Source organism: Asterias amurensis, chromosome 3 (assembly GCF_032118995.1).
Source record: "Asterias amurensis chromosome 3, ASM3211899v1".
Classification (NCBI taxonomy): domain Eukaryota; kingdom Metazoa; phylum Echinodermata; class Asteroidea; order Forcipulatida; family Asteriidae; genus Asterias; species Asterias amurensis.
In genome coordinates, this window is record NC_092650.1 from 11,522,439 (window position 1) to 11,541,436 (window position 18,998).

The 18,998-nt window shown below is 38.6% G+C and overlaps 1 long non-coding RNA gene across 1 annotated transcript; it reads right to left on the bottom strand.

Annotated features, from left to right (window-relative positions):
* Window positions 1–2,565: 2,565 nt before the first annotated feature.
* Window positions 2,566–14,810, bottom strand: LOC139935447 (uncharacterized). Its single transcript, XR_011785809.1, has 5 exons — window positions 14,732–14,810; window positions 11,467–11,561; window positions 10,491–10,563; window positions 3,306–3,485; window positions 2,566–2,667 (listed from the first exon to the last, which is right to left on the bottom strand). It is a non-coding gene; the product is annotated as an uncharacterized lncRNA (long non-coding RNA).
* Between the last annotated feature and the right edge of the window lie 4,188 nt (window positions 14,811–18,998).

Consider the following 18,998-nt stretch of genomic DNA (forward strand, 5'->3'; position numbering starts at 1 on the left):
GTGACACTGTTTCATTTGCGTTTTTTTCGCATCGGTCAGTGTGTAATACGCGCTGTTAATAATAGCTATGCCAATTGTGTTCCACATAATTCAATTTGGCGTACATTAGCTTTTGCGCCCAACACACAAAGCTTTTCAAAATTTCAAAATCTTTTGTACTTGAAAAAGATCCTTTACTAATTTTGTTGTATGGATTAGACAAGTGATGATCACAGGTAACACAAAGAAGCTGAGTTTGTCTCATTTCTGTTACATCTTTGTAAAATAGTTCACCTGCTGGGTGATTTAGCTTGAACAAAACATCCATGCAGTAAGCAGTGTGTTTACATCAATATTCTTCAATATGCCTAATTAAATGAACTGCATACTGTACAAAATCCGTTTGCACACAAGTCACTTTACGTCAAGTTGGCTAGTTGTGCTATAATAGAAATGTGTTCAAACTCCAAAATCGGTTTTTACTTGTTTGTTTTAAAGTTTATTTACAGTAAGGGACAAATTCAAAATTAAACAAGCGGTAACTCAGGGGCTTTTTAAGAATCACCCGAGGTAATACAGGGTATTTACAGGCTTGCATACGAACAATAGAGTCATGAATATCCATCTGCACATGCTGGGTCAACTTGGGCATGGTTGGGTGACCGCGGATTTTGTATCCTAACAACTTAACAAAAGGCAAGATTTTTGTGTGGGATTACTTCAGCAAGGGATGATCGGATTAGTGACAGCTGCCTGGCTGCTCCAATAAATGGTCTGCTGATCTATTCAGGTACTCATTGGTTCTAAAGAAACCAATGGACCGCAAACTCCACTTATCTATTGTTGAACAGTATCAATTACGAATTAAATGAGCCTCTGCCAAACCAAAGGGTTGCCGGCGGCGATATCAGAGAAGTAAACTTGGCTCCCTGTGGCCCCAAGAGTTCATTGACCTGTAGATAATTAGCTCATTATGGTCCGACTTCCTTTTGCCTCGTAATACCCCGGGGGAAAATGAAGATTTACCCGAGTTACCGATTGTTTAATTTTGAATTCGCCCCTAATGCCGGTAAAAATCACAGTTACTTACTGGCAACTCAGCTGACAGTAAATTACTGTAATTTTTAAGAGCAAAGTTTTACAGTTTACCCTTTCAAACATTTTAGGCAAAATTTGATAGCACACAAGGCCTTAGTACTCTAAAAAACAAGGACAGTAAAATCATACACAACCTGGAACGTAAAAGAAAACTTAAATTGTGTTAACCTAAATTTTCGAAGGACTGCAACTTGTGTGTCTACAAAAAAGCTTCTTGGCATCAAAAGGTTCTTTAAGGGCTTGAATCTCTTCAACAGTGTTTCCATCGGGCCTGCTGGGCTGCCTCCCTGCACATCTTGTCGCAAATCTTCTCGCACATCTTATAAATGTCTCATTCTCATTGATTGCTGCAATTAAAGTAAAGTAATGGGGTTTGAACAGAGAAAATTGTTCTGAGGTGGGCCGCTCTAGTAAACTTTTCCTTGTTCAAACCTAAGTTGTTTAAGATCTACCAAGTCAGTTTCCCTTCAGGTTTTCCTACTTGATAAGTTAAGTAAGGAGTACATGATGAAAAATCTTTGTTGCAATTTTGGGAATCAATGTGGTACATGGATTCCCTAAAGATTGTGCCATATTGTGCGCCTTTTAAGGCAAGACAAAAAGAACAAGGCTACCATAACTAATATTGGCAAACAACGCCTCTCATGATATTCATAGGCACATTCTTTAGGGGTTCTGACGAATGCATAGTCTCTATCTTCACCAACATACACACAAAAGGAGATTCCATCATCTCCAAATAACGCCTCTCATGATATCTTTGATATTATGTTTTCTGTGGTGATTGCATTGTCCATTTAACAACATCATGTAAATTATGCATAAACAATAACAATGACCCATTCTCATTGATACAATGAACGGACCTGATTCCAATCTTCTTCTTGCAAGCTTAAGTGCAGAACCGACCTTGACACAAATAGTGATGATCAACCATATCTGCAAATAAAGTTTTTGAACATAGATTTAACTGACCTGGACTTTTAACAGATTTTTGTGATGAACAAGGATAACAGTCACCAGAACAGATTTACAACAGTATGAACTGTTAAATACGCTCTTCCATGTAGAGAGTGGAATTTTTTATTTTTATTTTTTTGCTGACAGGAGTGTGGCTTTTGTTCTATTAAGATCAAACCCCTCTGTTTTTCAAAAAGATTTTCATTTATTATGTGGTTTGGTAATTGCACATGTGCCATTGTTTTCTCATACCCCCTACTTGTATATCATCTTGAAGCTACCTCAGTCTACATTTACACATACAAAACGCAAAGGGTCCAAATCAAAGGCTATCTATAATATGTAACTGTTGTTCGTATTATTTGTGGAGTAAAATATATTGTTCTCCAAAAAAGAAGGAAAAAACACAATTTATATCGACTATATATCGGTATGGATCATTCTTCAGTCCTGTTATAAATGTATTGTTTTATACATGGACCATTGGTCATTGTTGTCATGATAATTCAAATCAGTATTACCTGAACATCCCTCATCGCCAAACAAAATCTGAGCAGAACCTAAACATTTGAAGAGGTTTTCCATCTTCTCATTCTACTATGAGCTTTTCAGGTCATGTCTCTTGTAGACCTGCAAAGAAAACACCAACATTCAGAATTTAGAAAATTACTCAAACCGATTTCAACATTGATAGAAATATGTTATGAAATTCAGATTGGCTTTAATACCTTTCTCATTATGCACTACATGTGAAATCAAAGACTGTGAGATGACAAGCACTGTTACATACACTTCTTCTCTACATCCAAGAGTACAAATAATGGGCACATAATACATGAGGTTTTGGTGTTGACGTTCCCCTTGCACAAAACATTGAGGCAGCTTGCATTGCGGCTTCAAGTTGTCAACAATGGAAAGCAAAAAGGACTGAAATCAGTGCTGCTAAAAAATTTAAGCCTAGCACGCCAGCTATCCATTATAGGATGTTTCAAACTCAAAGTTCCAGGGGTTAAGACCAAGAATTAGGTATTCTGGGAAATAGTTGCACAGTGAAAATATACACCACTGGGAACGACTTCTTCCATGAAGGCAATAAGCTTTTTCCATAATGCAGATTAAATTCATGCATACCTAAAGACACCAATGACTTGCCAAACTTGTGTAGAAGGCAGACGCACAAAGTTGGCTTCAATGTGCCACAACTAGGTCATTTTAATGAAAACGGTTCAACTTAATTAAATCTAGAAGAACAAAAAACTTGAGTGTACCTTGCCATGTGTGTCTTGCGTGATGATGGAAAGGGTTTCACTACAGAAAAGCTTCTTGGCATCAGAAGGCACTAGAAGGCACTTGAGCATCCTGTGCACTAGGCCTTGCTGGGCTGCCTCCCTGCCCATCTTTTCGCAAATCTTCTCGCGCATCTTTGATTGTCTAACTGTCAATGATTCCTGTAAGTAACATAAAGCAATGGGGCTTGAACAAAGAAAAATGTACTGAAGCGGGCCGCTCCAGTAAACTTTTCCTTGTTCAAACCTAAGTTGTTTAAGATCTACCAAGTCAGTTTCCCTTCAGGTTTTCTTACTTGATAAGTAAAATAAAGAGTACATGATGAAAAATCTATGTTGCAATTTTGGGAATCAATGTGGTACCATGGATACCTCAAAGATTGTGCAGTATCGTGCGCCCTTTTAGGCAAGACAAAAAGGACAAGGCTACCGTAACTGATATTGACATGGATTTTTACCCACAAAATGGTACATTAGGTAATCAGTGGCATTGTGGCATTGATGCAATGGCAGAAAACATAAACAAAATTATCATGAAAGTCGAATGAGACTTATTGCATTTAAGGAACTTGCAACTTATGCTATACAGAGTGCTCCTGTCTGAAGCGTCATATTGATGAGTAAATTTAATATAAAAACAATTTCCGCAAAGTGAGCATTTTATGAAGTTTTGGTTGGTAGTCGATATCATGCAGAGTGTGTCATTGGTTTTTCACAATTTTATCTCGACCCAGATGGCAGATTGACCTCAAACTTCTACAAAGAGTCAGTTGTGGTATAATACATTGCCAGCAAAGGTTTTGTTAGTAAAACCAAGTTCTGTAATGATTCTTTAAGTTGCTGGAGTTTATTCAGAAAGCCAACTACTGAAACAAACAATCTTGAAGCAGAATTAAAACAGCTCAACCAAATAAAGCTTTTTAGCGTAGCCTGAAGGCACTGGACACTGTTTATTATTACTCAAAATAACAGTAAGCATAAAACCTTACTTAACATAAACCAATGAGAGCTGTTGATAGTATCAAACATTGTGAGAATAGGTTACCTCCGATGTATTTTTCAAATGTTCAAAGACTTCAGGCCTTGAGAATTTTATTTCTTAAACACACAAATGTGTTCAAACAAGGATTTTTGTCATAATTCCCTTTGCTTTGCTGACCAATTCAGTCAAAATTGTTACAGATTTGCTATAAAGGCATGTGTCAGAATACAACTAGTGAGAACAAAATTACCAAAGGTGTCCAGTGCCTTTAAACATTGAAAACCCAGTGAAACCTAAACAAGTATTAAAAAAAGTCTTATTTATTTAAAATAAATGCAACGAAAAGTAGAAATAGAATTTTTGTTTTCTACAAAATAAAGTGTTAAACATTAAAGATTAATTAAAACAATGTGTTGCTATTTTATTGTTTAACTTGCATCACAATTTCTAACAATTCCTGAAGATCACAGATTTACATAAAACTTACATGATCTAATGATGATGATGGTAGAAAACATACCTTAAAATATTTCTGTCTGAAGTGTCATATTTGATGAGTAATAAATAATCTAATTTCGCGTTTGGAGTTCATCGTTCAGTGAGAGTTTTATTCATTTTTGTTTTGCATAAGATGCAATGCAAAATTTTTAGTCATTTTTGTCACTATTTTCATGTGACTCCGATGGCGGACCGATCTCAAACTTCTACAGGTTTGTCAGTTTATGTTTGTGGTAGATACATAAAGTGCTGACACTGACAACAACTTTTTAGCTAGCAAAACCAATTCTGTAATGTTCCTTTAATTTTTCACAAAAATAAGTCACGATAACAGCCCAGTTCTAAAATATAAGCAAGGTTTATAAAATAGGTCACTAACATACTAATTTTTGTGGTAATATACTATGAAAATAGCTTTTTGGTTGTAGCGCCAGTTTTTGTGTGATTTGCTGCTAGAGGGCAAAACATTGACTAGCTTGGAGTGACAAAGATGTCTGTGTGGCACACGGGCATGACAAAGGTCAACCGGGACGCGCACTTTAATGACTAAAAGTAAAGATCAAACAGACGTTATGTCAACACAAAGAATATATTCAATTGTTCGTGGTTTTTGAATTCGGGTTAGAGTTAAACCTATTTTACCCATGTGATTTACCAAGCCCATGACACGTTGTAGCTATGTACCGTTATTGGGAACAGGGAACTGATCATTTGCTGCTGTTTTGCATGTGTCTGCGCGAAAGCCAGATGTATTGGACAGTGGTCTACATGTAGGTATTGCGCTTTTCAATGATTATCAGATTAAATGTATTCCAGTGCTGTTGGCATGCTCTAACTTGACTGTCCAGGATCGTAACAATGTTTGCTGGAAAATTTAGTTGCTTGCTGTTTGCTAAGCAATGACCAAATTTGGTCCTTGATGATGAACATACCTTCTCAGATTTGCTTATGTTGATTGTGTTGTGTGGATTCGCATGCTAAATATTGAAAAACAATTATTACCTGCAAAGGGATTGGTTCGTCGATATAAGTGCGAGTCCATGCTGCAATTCATGACCTTTTTAGTGTATCCAAATCAATCAGTTAGCACATCAATGATCTGACACCCCAATGATCTAACCTACGTACCCTAGCCCAACCTAACCCTAGCCCAAACCCATACCCTCCCATACCCTACCCTAACCCTCACCCCACCCTAACACTAAACCTAGCCTTACCACTTAAACCAAGACCTTGACCAAACACTTTAACCAGGTGTCAGAACAAAGATTTTTAACCAAAAGGACACTTTAAAGTCGATTGGATGGACTCAGCAGTGGTAAGCAGATAGTGAGTTATTTATGCATAGTCTGAAGCCAAAAATGCCTCGCTGACTGCCGAGGATCAAAGGTTGGAGCCTGCGTGTAAAAGTGTTACCATTTGGTGTAACTTGTTTAGTTTTTGGTAGCGCCAAATTCTATAGTCTCTTTTTAGTTTGCGGAGAGTTGGTCAAGCAGCCCAGTTCTTTTTAAGTTGTATTTTGGCACCAGCAGTAAAAATATGTCTAGGTTCAGAGAGTTCCTTATTTGGACTTGATATTTGGTTTGGTTTGGGTATTGTGAATGGGCACATTGAGAACATGGTATGTAGGAATGTAGGTGTGGTGAATTTGGGAAGGTTCGGTTGGTAGGGATTTAATGAATGTGGAATAGTATTGACGATGACTCAGGCCGAGTAGGGTCGCATTTATCGGGACAGAAAGGGGCTGAGAGTGGATCCACCCTAATCACCCTGCATTGTATTTTCACAATTTGTAAATTTTCAGTACTGCGATCTTTGCTGGTGGTCTCCCTATGCCATCATGTGATGTGTTCAAGCAAAATGAGTAGTTTTTTTTTTACACTTGGCATTTTTTTATACATCTGAAAAGAGCATAAGCTATGCTTTACTACTTTGAAGGTCCATGTTCATAGAACCGTTAGTTCAAATAATGTACAAGGAGAAACACAAAGTGGTATGATTAACTGAAACAAAGGGAAAGAGGTTAAAAACTCCTCTTTTTTTTTAGCGCGTACAAACATACAAGAGGCCCCCCACGATTTACTTTGAGTACTGTGCTGAACGCATTTGAAGTTTTTGACACTATTGATAATTACTCAAAATAATTATTCTCATAAAACCTCACTTGGTAACGAGTCATGGGGAGACATTGATAGTATAAAACATTGTGAGAAACGGAATTTGATTTCGAGACCTCAGATTTAGAGTATAAGGCCTCGAAATCAAGCATCTGAAAGCAGATTACTGTGTGACTAGGGTTCTTTTTCTTTCTCGCCACTCTGACAACCGTGTCAAGCTCACATTATTACAGGTTTGTTTTTTATGCATATGTTGAGATACACCAAGTGAGAAAACTGGTCTTTGACAATTACCAATAGTGTCCAATGTCTTTAAAGCCATTGGACACTTTCTACACAGAACAGAAATTTAAAGTTCACAGATTTACAGATAACTTATAAGGCTTACAGAAGTTAATGGTGAAAGAGTCCCTTTGAAATATAATTCCATGAAAAACCTATGTCATGAAAATCTGAAACGTGCGGAAACAAGGGTGGAATTACCTGTTATTGTCTCCCGACACCAATGAGTGACTGAGCCTAATTTTCACAGGTTTGTTATTTTATATATGTAAGTTGTGATACCTGAAGTGCAAGCATTTGAGAATGCATACAAATTTGAAGAAAAAAAATGAATAAATAAAAATCAACAAATGAATTTTTACTTTTGTTACTTTTTGCAAAACGAAAAAATAGAAGACCTATTCTTGATAAATAAACCCCATATACCAGGAGCTCCCAAGAAATTGTATGCGACCCAAACAAATTGCAACAAAGCATGTACACAACTTGAGGCTTTGTTTGTTTCCTCATCTAAATTGCACTGAACTGGTATTCATCGTAATTTCTGTCCATATCAATCTTGCCTTCTCCCATTTGCTATTGTAAAAACAAGAATGTCAGATTGACTGACGTGAATGTCCTTTTTGATAGTGACTAAGTTGTTGCTTGAATTGGTGTTGAAGAATGATCCATGGCCGCAGTGGGGTTTATTGGTAAACGTCTGAAAGTGTAGGTCGACAGAATTTCAATTACCTTCAGGTCGTGATCAGATGTGGACATGATCACAACCCTACCTATACCTAAGCCCTAAAGCAAACCCTAACCTTCAACCTATCAAGTCTGTATGCAGATCCTTAAACTCGTCAAGAAGGCCAGACTACAGTACCGAGAAACCACAAACAAAATCCAGATCTTGTGATCCTCAAGAAGTCCCTACCAAAAGACAACCACAGGCAACAATATGTCACCATCTGAGCTCCAACCTCATGAACCAAATCCAACCACATCACGTACATTGTAAGCCGACAAGAGTAACAACACTGTGGTCATATCCTCCCTTGACTATGATCACAAGGTGACTGAGATTCTGTCGACCAAGAAAACCCCATGGTAAATAACTTAATTTTCATAAAACATCAAATTTAATGGCGTTATCTCTTATGAGCTTATCAGGGCAGCAAGTTAAAACACCAATTAAATTCAACGTTCGGTCTCATTGTTTTTTTACCATTTGAAAGTGATTGTTTTCACAAATTCTTTCATATGAGACACCAGTCAAGCATTTTGGTAAAAATGAGTCTCCGGTACTTTCTTGGGAACTGTCTGAGTATAGTTACATGGCGAAAATGTGATGGTAATGAGTTCCATACATTTTAAGGAGCAGCAGAAAACGAGTAGTGAACCAGCTTAAAGACAGTGCAATATTTGGCCAAGAGGTTCTCTGAGGAAGAGCGTAGAGAACCCACTACAAATGCGGACCTAGAGGATGTCCTGTAGGAGGTTTTTTTGCCTTTTTTGTTCTTCAAAGCTTATCCCCTTTGGCCGTCTACATACTAAAAATGTATCCCACATCCCTGTGCTACAGTCACACACACATTTCCCTGAGTTTCATGACAATTTTGACTTGGCTGAGAAATCACATCTATAGCAGTCTAAACTTTCCAAAGGAAGAGGTAAGTGCTTCCACAGCACATGGGTTTGATGTTTTCATGTGAATTTTTGACGTTTGGACAAAGAAAATTTTGAAATTTATGAAACACTTTGTTGTCGACCGTCGCATGTTAGAACAAGTTATGTATCAATTTAAAGCTTAAAGGAACACATTGCCTTGGATCGGACGAGTTGGTCAAAACAAACGCGTTTGTAACCGTTTTTTTATAAAATGCATATGGTTGGAAAGATGTTTTAAAAGTAGAATACAATGATCCACACAAGTTTGCCTCGAAATTGCGTGGTTTTCCTTCTACTGTGCGAACTAACATGGTCGGCCATTTATGGGAGTCAAAATTTTGACCCCCATAAATGGCCGACGTGTTAGTCGACAAGGTTAAAGGAAAACCACGCAATTTCGAGGCATGTTTGTGTGGATCATTGTATTCTACTTTTACAACATCTTTCTACCCATATGCATTTTATAAAAAACGGTTACAAACGCTTTTCAAAGACCAACTCGACCGATCCAAGGCAACGTGTTCCTTTAAGAAACACTCTTTCTCGCCATATTACTTGTGTAAACTTTGTCTTGTGTTCAGTAGTTTGTTATTATTCAAGAAACAACCTGTTGATTTTTCAGTTATTCAAGTACATGTATGCAAATTTGTTATTTTTCATGTAACTATATATAATTATAAAGTTTCTAAACACAATTTTTATTTTTATATGTGAGGCCAGCTTTTCTTAGTAACTTGGATTACAGATTTTCTTGCCAAAACAGCTGAGCGGGCAGCAGGGAAAACATAGACATACATGTACATCACATTTTTTTGTTATCACAAAGACAGTAAACATTTTGCCTTCTGAAATTATCACTGTTTCAAATTACCCAAAATAGCCCCAGTAGAGCCTTTTTTTTAGTCCAAGGCGTGGAAACTGTTTTCCCAATAAAAACCCACATTTTTATGACAAAACTTTCCCCCTGATGTCACTTACAGTAGCTCTTTTGTGGGGAGTACTTACCACGACAAGTTTGCCCACTCGTTTTGGTGAAATTTTGAATAACTTTTTGCTCAAAAAATTTACCGTGCGTACAATACAAGCGGCGACTTGTCAGAGTGTCAAGTTGTTCGAGGTTGGGTTGTCTTACCTATCGAGTTGTCAGTCTGTCTAGTTGTCCGAGAGACGAGTTGTCTGACCTATCGCGATTTTATACTAAAGTTGTTCGATGGATGAATTTTGTGGACTCATGGTCATGCCTATCGGTAAAAAAACACAAACCGACGCGAACATCATCGACGATGTTAATCGAGTGAGCCTAGCTTCAAATTTGTTCTTAAAATTACACCAAAACAACCTTGCACATTTTTCGGCTTAATGAGCTCTCCACAAAAGCATGAACTCCCTTATTACCTACAGATTTGGCAAGTAAAATAGTTGTGTCTTCATAGGCACGCTCTTTAGGGGTGCTGACGTGCATAGAATTGCTCTCTTCACCAACATACACACAAAAGACTCCATCATCTCCAAACAACGCCTCTCATGAGATCTTTGATATTATGTTTTCTGTGGCGATTGCATGGTCCATTTAACCACATTGTGTAAATTACGCGTAAACAATAAAACCACATATTCTCATTGATACAATGCACTGACCCGAGTCTAATCTTCTTCTTGCAAGCTTGAGTGCAGAACCGACCTTGACACAAATAATGATGATCAACCATATCTGCAAACAAAGATTTTGAACATAGATTTAACTGACCTGGATTTTTAACAGATTTTTGTGAAGAGCAAGGATAACAGCATGAACTGATGCCCCCATATATGTGCTCTTCCATGTAGTAGGGTAGTATTTGACTTTCCACAACAACTTGTTGTTGACAGGAGTGTTGCTTTTGTTCTTTTAAGATCAAACCCCTCTGTTTTTCAATAAGATTTTTGTTTTTAAAATGTGGCTTGGTGATAACACAAACTGTGCCATTGTGCTCTCATACCCCCTACTTGTACATCATCTTGAAGCTACCTCTTTTTACATTTACACATATACAAAACACATAGGGTCCCAATAAAATGCTATCTATAGTTTGTAAACGGTTGTTCGTATATTTGTTGAGTAAACAAAATGTTGTTTTCAAAAAAGCAGGAAAAAACACAATTTAGGGCCAAGATAAATCTGTGTGGATCATTCTTTAGTAGTGTTAAAACCACGCTTTTTGTACATGGACCAATGGTCATTGTGAACCAGTGTTGTCTGCAGATACCATCGATTACCAACCGTAAGGCAACCATTACTGAAATGCAAGGATTCTAAAAGACAGTGAGACTTATAAATTTGTGCAATTGTATTTCCTGGACGATAGGGTAACCCTCAGTGAGAGTACAAAGAACAGTGTAGTCATGTAAACGTGAGGGGCAAAACATTTTGAGTACAGTGTTTTGTTTTGCTGTCACTCTATAAGCATATGATACAATTCATGGAGACAATACAGCAGAACAAGCTAACCAACACTTAAGTATGTATTCTCCTGTTGCATCTGAACTCATGTTCGTCTAAACTGATGCCTTTTCATAATTTTGTTCTAATATTTCACTAATGGTTAGTTTTCATGATAATTCAAAGCAGTTTTACCTTAACATCCCTTGTGGCCAGACAACATCTGAGCAGAACTCAAACACTATGAGCTCATTCTACTATGAGCTTTTCAGGTCATATTTCTCGTAGACCTGCAAAGAAAACACGAACATTTCAGAATGTAAGAAATTACTCAAACAGTATTCCACATTTATGGAAATATTTTTTTGAAGTTCAGATTGGCTATAATACCTACCTCATTATGCGCTACATGTGAAATCAAAGACTGTGAGTAATGAAATGCACTGTAACCTACACTTCTTCTCTACATCCAGAATTTCAAATGGGCACATATTGCATGAGGTTTTGGTGTTGACATTCCCCTTGCACAAAACATGGAGGCAACTTGCACTGCAGCTGCAAGTAGTCAACAATGGAAAGCAAAATGACTGAAATCAATGCTGCTAAAAAATTTAACCCTTGCAGGCACGAATGCTGAAAACATTTAAGCGCTTATAAAGTGTGTCATCGGTTTTTCACTATTTTCTCAGGACCCAGATGACCCATTGATCTCAAACTTACGTAAATTGTGGATTACACTGCCAGTACCTGTTTTGTTAGCAAGAAGTTTGGTTGGAGTCATACATGGTAAGCAGCTAGTAATTTTAACTTTCTAATTATGCAAAGATTGAAGCCAACAATGCCTCGCTGACTATTGAGGTTGAAAGGTTGGAGCCTTTGAAACTCCAACTCGACTACCAAGATTGCCTGGTAGCTCAAGGTAGTTCTAATCATAAGTTTAGCAGCAAGGTCTGTGATGCTTTAAGATTTTAAATTTGCATCGCCTTAAAAATTACAAATTACAAATTTTCGTTTTTAGCTGTACACCGTTTACTCAGCACTGTTTACTCAGTATTTTCCCTACGAGTCCTGTAAAAAAGTGTAATTGTTTAATATTGTCGTAACACAGGGGCAAATAGTGAAAACTTCAAAACTTTAGTCCAATCAAATACGATGTAACTTCACACCGGTGTGATTACACGCACCACGCACAGTACAGACGCCGCTGTAAACCAACCGGTATATATACCGGTAGGTTTACAGCGGCGTCTTTTCGGAGCGAATTATGCGACTGCCTTGAGCAAGGCTACAGTTGAGGTATCATACGCGGTTAGTTGACACTGCAACTTGCGTTTCGCTTTGCATTAGGCGTACACAAAATGGACCTGCTCCACTCTTCGTGTGGAGGCATTAATTTGAAATATTATTCTAGAGGGGCGGACATGCATGCATCAATCCACTTCATTATTCTTAATATCAAATTTTTGATTAAAAATATATAAATCAAATTTAGAAGCTGAGGTGTTGTACTTTATCAGTCCACATGTTTATTATTTCTGTACAACCTATATCCCTGTGAAGCAATGGCTCGTTCCATCATGCAGTGTGTGTGTACCGTGTGTGTCAACGTGCTGTAAAACCAACAATTTAGCAGTTTTTAACAAAAGAAAAACACCAAGTTATAAACCTCTATACCAAAACTACAGTTGTTCACCACCTCATTACATTGTCGTCCTAGACCTGCATGTATCTTCAAGTTCCTTTAATTTTAGGAAAATCACTGTTTAAATGCCGATAAATCCCAGGATGATATTTTGATCAAATGTGGTGAGTGTTTTTTGGCATTGAGAAAGCACCGTCTCGAGCACTCGTAAACTTGCACTGGCACACACTGGGTTTTTAACTCTGCCCTCCCATGCTACTAATTACTATTTATAGCAATCGTGCATTACATTATTGCAAAAAAGTCGCGTTGCATAATTGGGAAGAGTAAAGTTGAATAGTGACAGTCAATGTGAAACTATAAGAAAGTAAACAATGTTTACTCCTCATGAAGAGTAATACTAATACACCTATCAATTGTAAGACGCACCACTTGACCCCGGGGAGGATGCGTCACTGTCCACATGCGAGTCGGATTTGTGAGTCCAAAGACCCACACTGATTAAAGAAAATGACACACTTGTTGCAGATTTGGACGGTCCTCCGAACGATTTTTTGACTAACCAACCGCGGAAAACAACGCACATTACCGACGCACATAAAGTCTCTATGACCAACGCAGGCGCAGTGAATACAAAGTAATTCAACCTTACAGCTACGAGAGCGAGTTTCGCGGTTTTGCAAGTGCATGCACCATTTGAGGTGTTCGAGATGGTACCGCTCGATTTTCGAGACGAGCTGGACCCAGCGCACTAGATATTAAAATGCACAGAAAACAGAGTGGGGTCCTAATAACCGCAATTCAAAGCACACCGTGCACATGTGTACACGATGGTGCACAATCTTCAAATTGCTCGATACACAATTGGAACTGCCTGTTCTGCATAGCGCAAGTTATAAACTGCGCAAAAAATTGTTGCCCAAATTTGTTGATTGTGCTCGACCGATGAGCGACAGCGGATGCGTGTTTTGCTGCAAAATAAACGATCGCAATCACGATAGCGGCTAATTAGATCGAGCAAAATACAGGTTGTGGCATTGAAAGGTTGGAATGTCTGCAAATACCAACATCATACGAAGACAGGGAGCTGGAAAGTTGGCTTCATTATTTGATTCTTCACCAAATAAACAAAAAACATCGACGGAACATGGCGTACCTCGACGCACATGTTAAAAATTGTTTGACTGACGACTATTGGATTTTGATGTACCCACCATCACTTTATTGAGAGTAAAGACGCAGACTTGACGCACCCTCCCCAGGGGTCAAGTTGTGCGTCTTACAATTGATAGGTGTACATTTTGATACACCCAGGGCCCAGGTCGGAATTCATCAACAAACAATTAGGCCTATGAACTGAGAAAGTAATAGTCCTATTTTTATAAGTAATAACTCAAAAAGAATGTTTGGAATAAATGGTGGAAAAGTTTCCGTATGGCGCCACCACTTTTTCATTCGAAATAAAATAATATAGTATCTAATTTACCTGATTGATATATCCCTTTTTGTAAAAATGAGTGAAAAGGTGGTGGCGCCATACGGAAAGTTATCCGGGACTACTGCTAAAATACCGGTAACATGTACATTGTCCATGTACATACATACATGTATATGTAAACCACAACGTGAGAGGAGACCGTGGGAAGCTTCGCTTGACTACATTGTAATACTAATGTCATAGTCTGGCCCGTCAATGTGTCATGACCGTAGTTTGGAGGCAGCTTAAAAAGTACACGTATCATGAAAACAGTTCAAGGAAGTGCCAAATGGTTTTACGGAAGTGTATTTTGACAGGGATATTAAAAACCAAAGATATACCTTTTCTCTGTAGAATTTCGAACTGCATCATGCAGACGGTTTTCCTTGCAGCTGACACTTGCGGTTTTACGAAGACGGCTTATTTTTAAATCCCGATTAAGGTTTTCAGCCCAACTGCCGTTACCCAGTGGTGGGAAACGTTAGCCAATCACCAAGAGAGGGCGCTCTCCACCACGTAATGTCAGAGCCGTAAAAATAAATGTCAACAACTTAGGAAAAGGAGAAGCATGAGTGACGGCCACTGGCAGCAAATACCTTGTGTTTTGCGTGTTTTTGATTTTGTATTTAGATTTAGCCAAATTGTATTTTGTTTCTCATAACACAATGCCCTATCCAGTCAGTATAATGGAGATCAATGGGTGTCAGTGTATACACGCGCACATGTTACACGCGCGCACTCAAAATGTATACATTTTTAGCGCGCGAACGTGAATTGCGCAAAGTTGCAATGAAACTTATAGAGATATAGACAAGCGTGCGATACAGTGGCCACTGATTTAGTGGCCACTATTTTGCTATTTCCAAAGCCGGTCTTTATACCACCGTTAACACTCCCACACGTGACCGGGTTTTGACCAATCAGAGACTTGAAACCGTCAAAGGTATTTATTAATAATTGAATAGAATGTACGAGCTGCAGACTAGTACATCTGTAGTTTAAAATGAATCTACAATTCAGAGTCTTTTCTCACACAAAAAGTGTGGATTCCTGAAGATTTGTATTACTATTTTAAATGTAGTATTGCATGGTCCTTTCCTAAAAACATGAATATAGGCAATTCATCCTAAATTGACTGACAAGTTGATGCGCTTAGTTCTACAGAACCACTTCCAAATTTTAACCCTTATTGTGATAACAAAGGAGTGGTAGTTTTACATCAATCTTTACCAATTTTTACCAAAGCAACATTTGGCACTGTGATTGTTAACTTTGCATAGATGAACAGAATTAACGGTAACTAGCGGGATGCCGCTTTACACAGATATTTCGAAATGTAATGTGGGGGAGGGTGTTATACGCCTCTCTCAATATTTATGCATGGCGTCATAATTCTAACCCAAAATGGAGCTATTTCGCACGTCCGCCACTACTTGCAGTGGCTGCGCCCATCTCGTTTTGGGTTAGACGACGTACCTTATGCATACTTCTAGAAACTACAAGGCTCCCCCGTGAGCCTTATAGGGATCTAATAGTTTGGGCCTCCTTAACGCTACACGTTTTTCAAATCAGCGTTGATAGGTGGAACTGACCGTTAGCCACCAATAACTAAAGTTTCTTTTGTACTACACTACCAAAACTTTCCCCTCACACTCAATATACATTCATAATGCTTGCATTTCCTTTTTAAAAAACATCGTCAAAAATGACATTGTCACGTCCCACGATATACATAGCGTTGCTACAGCACTATAAGTAAAGCGAGTTTTCGGAACATGCTGTGTGCCACAAATCTTAAGACTGTTTTGGGTTTTTTTTCGGGGGGGGGGGGGGGGGCGGTAAGAGCGTAGGTCTCTTTTTTGCTTATTCTCATCTGAATTGGTCTTGTAAACTTTCTGGTCAGTAGGCTGCGCACTACGGGGGCACTAAACGTGAACGTCAAAAAAGTGTTTTGTTTATTGTCACTTTGGGCTTATTGCATCTCGCGAAATTTTAACGACAAACGACACAATTTGTGACCGCGTTCATGTTCACGCTGCTCTAGGAACAAACCTCTTCACGCAATATGTCCTCCGGATAGTATTGCATAGAAGACATATAATTGCATGCGACAACGGCATCTAAACATTTTGTACGATCTAGTTTTGGCCCAAAAATGCGTCGGATGTCATAAGTAGAAAACAAGAGGAGATTAACATAAACAAGAACAACGGGCCCAGTATTGTGTTTTGGGTCTATTTGGACCAGGTATGCCTGTTTTAGGGAGAGTTTCAACACTTAGATCATAGGCTGTAATGCGCAAAACAGTCCAGCGTGTTTAATGGCGAAAAAATCCCATCCAGCATTTTGATGAAATTAGTTGGTTAAACATAAGGGCGGGTGGCTGAAATTCACAAAAAAAAAACATCATAATTCACCGTAAAAAGCATGTACCTCCATAAGGGACAAAACAAATAAAACACAAAACAATTAAAACATCACAAGGGCCGGTTTTAATCCCACGTTTTGATAATTATTTTTAGGGCAAAAAATATCGCTGACATAATTGTGTTATGAGAAACAAAGTACAATTTGGCTGAATCAAATACAAAATCAAAAACACGCAAAACACAAGGTATTTGCTGTCAGTGGCCGTCACTAACGCTTCTCCTTTTCCTAAGTTGTTGACATTTTTTACGGCTCTGACATTACGTGGTGGAGAGCGCCCTCTCTTGGTGATTGGCTAACGTTTCCCACCACTGGGTAACGGCAGTTGGGCTGAAAACCTTATAATCGGGATTTAAAAATAAGCCGTCTTCGTAAAACCGCAAGTGTCAGCTGCAAGGAAAACCGTCTGCATGATGCAGTTCGAAATTCTACAGAGAAAAGGTATATCTTTGGTTTTTTAATATCCCTGTCAAAATACACTTCCGTAAAACCATTTGGCACTTCCTTGAACTGTTTTCATGATACGTGTACTTTTTAAGCTGCCTCCAAACTACGGTCATGACACATTGACGGGCCAGACTATGACATTAGTATTACAATGTAGTCAAGCGAAGCTTCCCATGGTCTCCTCTCACGTTGTGGTTTACATATACATGTATGTATGTACATGGACAATGTACATGTTACCGGTATTTTAGCAGTAGTCCCTAAAACGAGCCACGATCGACTTCAGAGTAAGTGAGATCTAATAATTACGATCCTAATTGAACATTCTAAACCATTTATTCCAAACATTCTTTTTGAGTTATTACTTATAAAAATAGGACTATTATTTTCTCAGTTCATAGGCCTAATTGTTTGTTGATGAATTCCGACCTGGGCCCTGGGTGTATCAAATTGTACACCTATCAATTGTAAGACGCACAACTTGACCCCTGGGGAGGTTGCGTCAAGTCTGCGTCTTTACTCTCAATAAAGTGATGGTGGGTACATCAAAATCCATTAGTCGTCAGTCAAAAAATCTTTAAGATGTGCGTCGAGGTACGCCATGTTCCTTCGATGTTTTTTGTTTATTTGATGGAGAATCAAATAATGAAGCCAACTTTCCCTCCCTGCCTTCGTATGATGTTGGTATTTGCAGACATTCCAACCTTTCAAAGCCACAACCTGTGTTTTGCTCGATCTAATTAGCCGCTATCGTGATTGCGATCGTTTATTTTGCAGCAAAACACGCATCCGCTGTCGCTCATCGGTCGAGCGCAATCAACAAATTTGCGCAACAATTTTGTGCACAATTTATAACTTGCGCTATGCAGAACAGGCAGTTCCAATTGTGTATCGAGCAATTTGAAGATTGTGCACCATCGTGTACACACGTGCACGATGTGCTTTGACTTGCGGTTATTAGGACCCCACTCTGTTTTCTGTGCGTTTTAATAGCTAGTGCGCTGGGTCCCGCTCGTCTCGAAAATCGAGCGGTACCACCTCGAACACCTCAAATGGTGCATGCACTTGCAAAACAGCGAAACTCGCTCTTGTAGCTGTAAGGTTGAATTACTTTGTATTCACTGCGCCTGCGTAGTTCAACGAGACTTTATGTGCGTCGGTAATGTGCGTTGTTTTCCGCGGTTGGTTAGTCAAAAAATAGTTTGGAGGACCGTCCAAATCTGCAACAAGTGTGTCATTTTCTTTAATCAGTGTGGGTCTTGGACACACAAATCCGACTCGCATGTGGACAGTGACGCATCCTCCCGGGGTCAAGTGGTGCGTCTTACAATTGATAGGTGTATTAGTATTACTCTTCATGGGGAGTAACCATTGTTTACTTTCCTATAGTTTCACATTGACTGTCACTATTCAACTTTACTAAGTCGCTTCCCAATTATGCAACGCAACTTTTTTGCAATAATGTAATGCACGATTGCTATAAATAGTAATTAGTAGCATGGGAGGGCAGAATTAAAAACCCAGTGTGTGCCAGTGCAAGTTTACGAGTGCTCGAGACGGTGCTTTCTCAATGCCAAGAAACACTCACCCCATTCGATCAAAATATCATTCTGGGATTTATCGGCATTTAAACAGTGATTTTCCTAAACTTAAAGGAACTTGAAGATACATGCAGGTCTAGGAAGACACTGTAATGAGGTGGTGGACAACTGTAGTTTTGACATAGAGGTTTAT